A 6,477-nucleotide genomic window follows, 5' to 3' on the forward strand; every position below is an offset into this window, starting at 1 on the left:
ACTGCCAAGAAAACAGAGGGGATTTCCTAGAAAAATTTCTCTTACTATGAATGAAGTTGCTAACCCCTCCTCTCTCTCCTGATGATGCTCTCCACTCCTTGTCACTTATGTCAGCCTTAGTAAAAAAAAAAAAAAGAGAAAGAGAAAGACAGAGAGAAAGGCAAGCAGGAAAGAAGGAAGGAAGGCAGGAAGGCAGGAAGGAAGAGGAAGAGAGAAGAAAGCACGCTTTTGAGAGAGCTGAGTGTCCAGTTGCTCACCTCCCGTGTGGCTCGGCCTCATGAGGTTGACATCGTCTCACAAGTTACTGTAAGATGATTGACTTTTGTCTTCAGTAAATGACCCTGGAGACTCTAAGGAGGCAGCCAAGGTGACAATACCCAAGGCCACCAACATCAAACAAAGAAGCCACCCACATTCACAAGGATGCCGCTGAATAATCAAAGTAAATTTATTTCTGAATTACTTAAGGATCATGAAAGAGAAACATTAACTCTTATGTTACAGAAATAGTAGTAAAATACAGTACACAGGAATGTCATTTGAATAATAACAAGAAAAAGTACAATAGCAAATGAAAAACAGCAAGTTTTAACTTTAAATACAAAGGTGAAGCAATTTAATAAGAAATTTTGTTAATAAGAAAAATATATGTCCCATGTCTTTATTACATACTGTACAAAATAAAATATTGCACCTTTAAGTCATATAATAAATATATACAAAGAGTATTTTACAAATGATCTTTCTTTTAATTTACAAACCTCACCAACCAAGTGTGACTGATGACTCACACCCACGGGCTGGTGTGTGCCCTTCACGTCCCCGCCCGCCCAGACACCAGACCCTCTGCGTACAGTAGTGCTCACCCCAGTGTCAGCGAGGCTGGAGTCAGAACAGGAGACCTGGGGCTCGGAGGGCGGCCGGGACTCGGCACGCTCGTCCGCAGACGCATCCAAAGCCGCAGGCGCTGCTCAGTGCTGGTGACCGGGCACGCGGTCCAGCACCACCTCCTTCAGGGAACTTTGTGGCCAACAGACTGTAGGCAGCGTGCGGCCCAGCGCTGGGACGCGGGAGGAGGACGTATGACCACCTGTTGGGGTCATGTGCCGTCCGAAGCTGTCACTGGTAGAATGCAAGGGCAAGAGCCCATGACCACGTCAGCCTCAGAGCTTACGATTTAATGCGAGCCCCAGACTGCTTCAGCAGCAACATTCACCCCAGACTTAACCTCTGCCCCGACCGTAACACCAGCGCTGGCCCCAATCTACACCCAGCTGGACTGACCTAACCTGGCCCTGACCCTAACCCTAACCCTAACCCGATAGCCAACTCCAGCCTTAACCCTAACTGAACTTCCGTTCTCACTAACCGAATCCTAATCCTGAACTTGTCACCCAATCCTAACTCTCACCCCCAGTCCTAACTGCAACTTCCAGCCTGACCCTAATTCACTTCGGATTTACTGAAAAATCAGTTCAAATCAAAACAATTATTTACTATAAACAATTCTTTTCAGCTATCAGGTTTCATATTTAGATTACTTTCTTATAATTTTTCCAAAATAAAAATCCTTAGGAATACTATTTTATGCATAAATTAGGTCTAACAGGGCTTTGATTTTGTGTTTGTGTGCAAGAGAATAGTGCTTACAAAAACTTTTCATTCACAGCTCTTAAAAGAAAGCTTTGAATAGACTCCAAAATCAGTAGAAAAGGTTAACTTTCCCTCTCCTGTGGTTTCCAGGGCGCCTCCTTTGGTCACAGATCGATTTCCGTAGTTGTGAAAATGGCAGCAACATCTACTCTGCGTTTTCTCCCATGGGTTCCCTCAGAGCAAGGACAGGCGCCACCCGCCACGTCCCTGGACCAGTCAGTGTCACAAGCCTGTCCAGAGTGACTGTCTCTTTCACAGACGGAACTCAAGGATCCAACACCGTCACAACTACTGGCTGGAGCTTCTGAAGCGTAGATGCCTCGTGAGCCTGTCGAAACCCTAAACCTTGAGGGGGGAAGTCAGCTGCTGTGTGTCCCCAGGTCTTCAGGACGCCCTCTCTGTAGGAGGCTACTAAGCACAGGAAGCAGCAGCACTTGACAAGGCACTGGCCCCCTCGTGCTTCCCCATCACAAGGACGTGGTGAGGGCCCACGCGCCGCGGCATTTTTGTTAGTCCTCGAGCACATCATGGAAAGAGTCGGAATTAACAGCCGGCCGCGGGAAAATGACGCTGCAAGAGCTGAACGCTGGTGATGTTGCATCCACCTCCCATCGCAGAATCTAGAGTTTGGAAGAAATGCACGTTTCTGTGCATGGGGAAAAGAGCTTTTACATTTTTCTTTTATCTTCACAGCAGCATCAGGACCCCTCCAAAGGTTTATCCTTCTTGACATGACCGGCAGCACCTCCGTCTGTAGACGCCTAGCGAACACAAATTGAGATGCTTCACAAACATGCAGCGGTGTGTGGCGTCTGTGCAGTCTCCTGCAGAAAATAAAATAACAACATATATCTCCACTCATCACACAGGTCATCAGAGACCTAGCTGAAAGAACCCTGTGACTTCCTGACGAGCGTAACCTGAGGTCACAGGGTGAAGCGAGGAAACCTGAGCAGGGCCACGGCCTTGCGCCCCAGCCAGAGGGCGCCGACTCCCTTCTCGGCTGGCGACGCCTCTGCCTTCCCCGGGACCCCACGGCCTCGGGCCAGGCCGCTCCTGCAGGTGCTGGGGTAGCGGTGTCAGCTTCGGGAGGGTCAGGACCCCTGGAAAGCTTAAGAAAGCTGGGGGCCTGCTCCCTAGAGAAATGCGTTTATGATGAAATCTGACACCCAACTCAGGACCTTCGCCCCTACGCAGTCCCACCCTCGGACCCCTAGGCCCGGCGGAGGAGGCTCCCAGGCAGGTGGGAGGCCGTGCGGAGGCACAACCCGGGGCGCGGACACCCCTCGAATCCGCCTGTCTCTCCTCTAAGGAACACTGGGCTGCGCCCGCATCCAGGCGGCTAATCTGGCGGCCCGGCCAGCGCGTCCGTTCCGAACGGCCCTCGGGCGCGCGGGGCTGGCGGGACGGGCTGCGGGCGGCCGTGGTCCCCGCGAGGGGTACGTACTGTCACAGGGGGGCCCGAGGCAGCGCCGCCGGGACGCGGGCTTCTCTCCCTGCGCGCAGCGCCTCGCGGCCACCGGGGCGCAGCTCCGCGCGCGGATGCAGTCGACCCTCCGGGACCGAGCCGCAGGCCGCGGGGCAGGGCCGCCAGGGGCCCGGGCGCCAGCACGCATCACAGGCCCCCGCCGAGCAGCCCCTCCCAACGGCGGGCCTGAAAGGAGAAGCACAAAACAGGAAGGCAGCGGTGTCACTTGCTGCTGGGATCCAGCTTCCACACACTAAACGTGTGACAGTTAGGACCCTACTCGTCAGGACGCTGACTGCCCTTGTTCACGGCTGACTAGCAACGTGGTGGGGCAATCGCGGCCGCAACAGAGGCGAGCGAGTCTGCGAGTCCACGACTCCCAGAGCCAGGGCCAGGCGCACCCCTAGAGGATGCGGTGTCCCCATGAGCTGGAGCAGATCAACTCAGCCAAGGAGGAGGACCCACAGTGAACCACTTCACATCTGTGAACAAACTTTAAGTTTCGAATGTAGGAGCACTTGAAACCTGTTCCGGCACGAGCACGAGTTTGTGCACGAGCATGAGTTTGTGCACCAGCATGCGTTTGTGTACGAGCATGCGTTTATGCACGAGCATGCGTTTTTGCACCAGCGTGAGTTTGTGCACGAGCATGCGTTTGTGCACCAGCATGAGTTTGTTCATGAGCATGCGTTTGTGCACCAGCATGAGTTTATTCATGAGCATGAGTTTGTGCACGAGCATGCGTTTGTGCACGAGCACGAGTTTGTGCACGAGTATGAGTTTGTGCACGAGCATGCGTTTGTGCATGAACATGAGTGTGTGCATGAGCAGGTCCGTCCACCAGAGAAGGGCTCCTGCGTCTTCTTTAGGCCACACCATGGGTCACAGCCAGAGCCTACAAGACCCTCTCTGAAGTAGGGGCCTGTCTCTGGTTTCCTTCCCCTTTAAAACAGATCAGAAAGTTAATGCCCTCTGATGGTTGAAAACATACGTACTGTGAAGGGTGGAGCCCCTGATGGGACCCACTTTGGAGCGTCTGCCCTTGTTCCTGGGGCAGGGCTCCCGGAACACACATTTGTACTCCAGGAGAAGGTGTCCTCACCCAGAGGTGACAGGCAGAGGCCCTCACTGAGCTGGTTCAGTAACCTTCTTCCTCCCAGGAATCTGGGGGTTGCTGAACAAGATGCCTAAAGCTGAAGGCTGGAGCAGTAGTGCCCATGTTCTGCTGTTTGCGCCAGAGAAGGAGAAGAATAATATTTAAGAAGAGAGAAGAATGAAGCAGAAATGCACAGAGTTGCAGAGCTGGGAGGAGAGAAGTGTCCTGATGCCTTCTGATTTCTTGGTTACAGTTCTTCCTGAGGTCTGACTGCACCCTCCCTCTGGGTTCTTGAAAGATTTTTGCATTCCTATAAAAGGCTCCTCTTGAGACATATCGTCTATAAGGAGTGTTGAAACACCGCTGGAAATGTAACAAGATGGAGAATATTGTGACACCCGAACTGTCTAGAATTACAAATAGTTGGAAGCAATACTTTGAGTGGCCAGTAGGGGGAGACTCCATCAAAGGGTTTCCTTTAGTACCGTCGCACCAAACGCGTACGGGATTTATAGGGGATGGGGAGGGTGTCCTCTTCACTGCAGGGCTTTCGTTTTCCCCACTGGGTGTGCATCTTTGGGGCCAAAAGTCAAGTTGCTCTGGACAACAGGGCAGAGACTGAGCACTCCTCAGCCATCTCCCTATGCACAGATCAGCTTTTCTACAGAAAAAGTTTGAGGATGCAAAGAACACTCAAAACTTATGTTTAAAAGGATATCAGGGGCTGGCCCTGTGACCGAGTGGTTAAGTTTGCACACTCTGCATCTGCAGCCCAGGGTTTTGCTGCTTTGGATCCTGGGCGTGGACCTAGCACCGCTCATCAGGCCATGCTGAGGCAGCGTCCCACACAGCACAACCAGAGGGACCTACAAGTAGAACATACAACTATGTACTGGGGGCTGTGGGGAGAAGGAGAAGAAGAAGAAGAAGAAGAAAAAAAAAGATTGGCAACAGATGTTAGCTCAGGGCCAATCTTTAAAAAAAAAAAAAGGATACCAAATTGTTAGGCACCGATGTAGAGTGGTCCTGTCTTATTAATAAATCTCTGGCCCTCTTTGCATAAATCATTCCAAGTTGATTTCTGTCATTTCCTGCCCAAAGGACCTTAACTAATTCAGTCCCTTCTTCTGTTTTCTTCTGTTTTCATAGAAGGTGGAGCCAATGGGAAGTCAGAAGGAACCACTGAGTTTCCTAAATATGAAAGATGAGGAGGCTTAGGGAGCTAGAGACCATCATAGAAGCTGAAGCCCAAGACAGCTCAGACTGGTCATTGAGGACCTAGTAAAAGACACGAGGTCAGTCCAGCAGAGGGCATCACTTCCTCCTGGCCAGGGACAGGACTGGGGATGGGGACGCCAGAGCCAGAGGGACACAGTCTGGGCACTGGCACTATGCACACCATGGGGCTCATGTGTTTTCTACAGGAAAGTCGATTTGGCAGTGGAAATCTTGAAGTAACCCTGTTTCTACTGGTCTTTCTCAGTTTCTGGCTCCAGTCCCACCTCCAATAGGCCGTGTTGACATCAGGCAGATGGAACCACTGACTCTGTGGGGCCGCAGATTCCAATCCTGGCTGGTTATCAGGAGCAAGCGGGCAGCTCTAAGAAGATGTAGATCACCAGGCTCCGCTCCAGAAGATTCTGATTCAGTAAGTCCAAGTAGAGGCCCAAGAATCTTTATTTTTAAGAAACTTCCCAGCTAATCCTGACTCTTGGCTAAGGTCAGGAATCACTGCCTTGGGGAACAGACTCTTTGTGTCCTAAGGCCTTTCCTCAGGTCCTCAGGGCGTCTTCTTGCCATAAGTGTGGCCTAGCCCCACCTGGGTAATTCCCACTCCCTCTGTCACCCTGTCCAATGGAAGCGCCATGCCTACCCTTCCCAGGGCCTGGAGAGGAGGCTGCTGGACAGCCTCTCACCACTGAGCCTCTGCCCATGCCATGAATGATGCAATTCCCTCTGAAACACCCCCTGATGTTTATGAGGCCCTACTATGGCAGGGGCTGGGGTCGGAGTGGGGGGGGGGGTTCCTCCAGCCTCTCACCACTGAGCCTCTGCCTGTGGCCATCAATGACGCGATTCCCTCTGAAGCGCCCTCTGATGTTTATGAGGCCCTACTATGGCAGGGGCTGGGGTCGGTGGGGGGGGGGGGGGTCCTCCAACCTGTCCATCGCTCCCTCTCCACACATTGTGAAGGGACCCCGAGGACCTTACCTACTTCAGCGAGCCCACAGGCAGCATGCAAGTCAGCAGAACTGGTCTG

General features: G+C 52.3%; 1 long non-coding RNA gene across 1 annotated transcript in view; it reads right to left on the reverse strand.

Annotated features, from left to right (window-relative positions):
- Positions 1-494: 494 nt before the first annotated feature.
- The window catches only part of LOC124235691 (uncharacterized), a 15,183-nt gene continuing 9,200 nt past the window's right edge, over positions 495-6,477 (reverse strand). Inside the window, exons 2-3 of the long non-coding RNA XR_006887547.1 lie at positions 3,101-3,307; positions 495-2,477 (exon numbers count right to left, since the gene is read on the reverse strand). This is a non-coding gene — a long non-coding RNA (uncharacterized LOC124235691). The remainder of the gene's footprint in view (positions 2,478-3,100; positions 3,308-6,477) is intronic.

The sequence above is a fragment of the Equus quagga genome, chromosome 2 (assembly GCF_021613505.1).
Source record: "Equus quagga isolate Etosha38 chromosome 2, UCLA_HA_Equagga_1.0, whole genome shotgun sequence".
Classification (NCBI taxonomy): domain Eukaryota; kingdom Metazoa; phylum Chordata; class Mammalia; order Perissodactyla; family Equidae; genus Equus; species Equus quagga.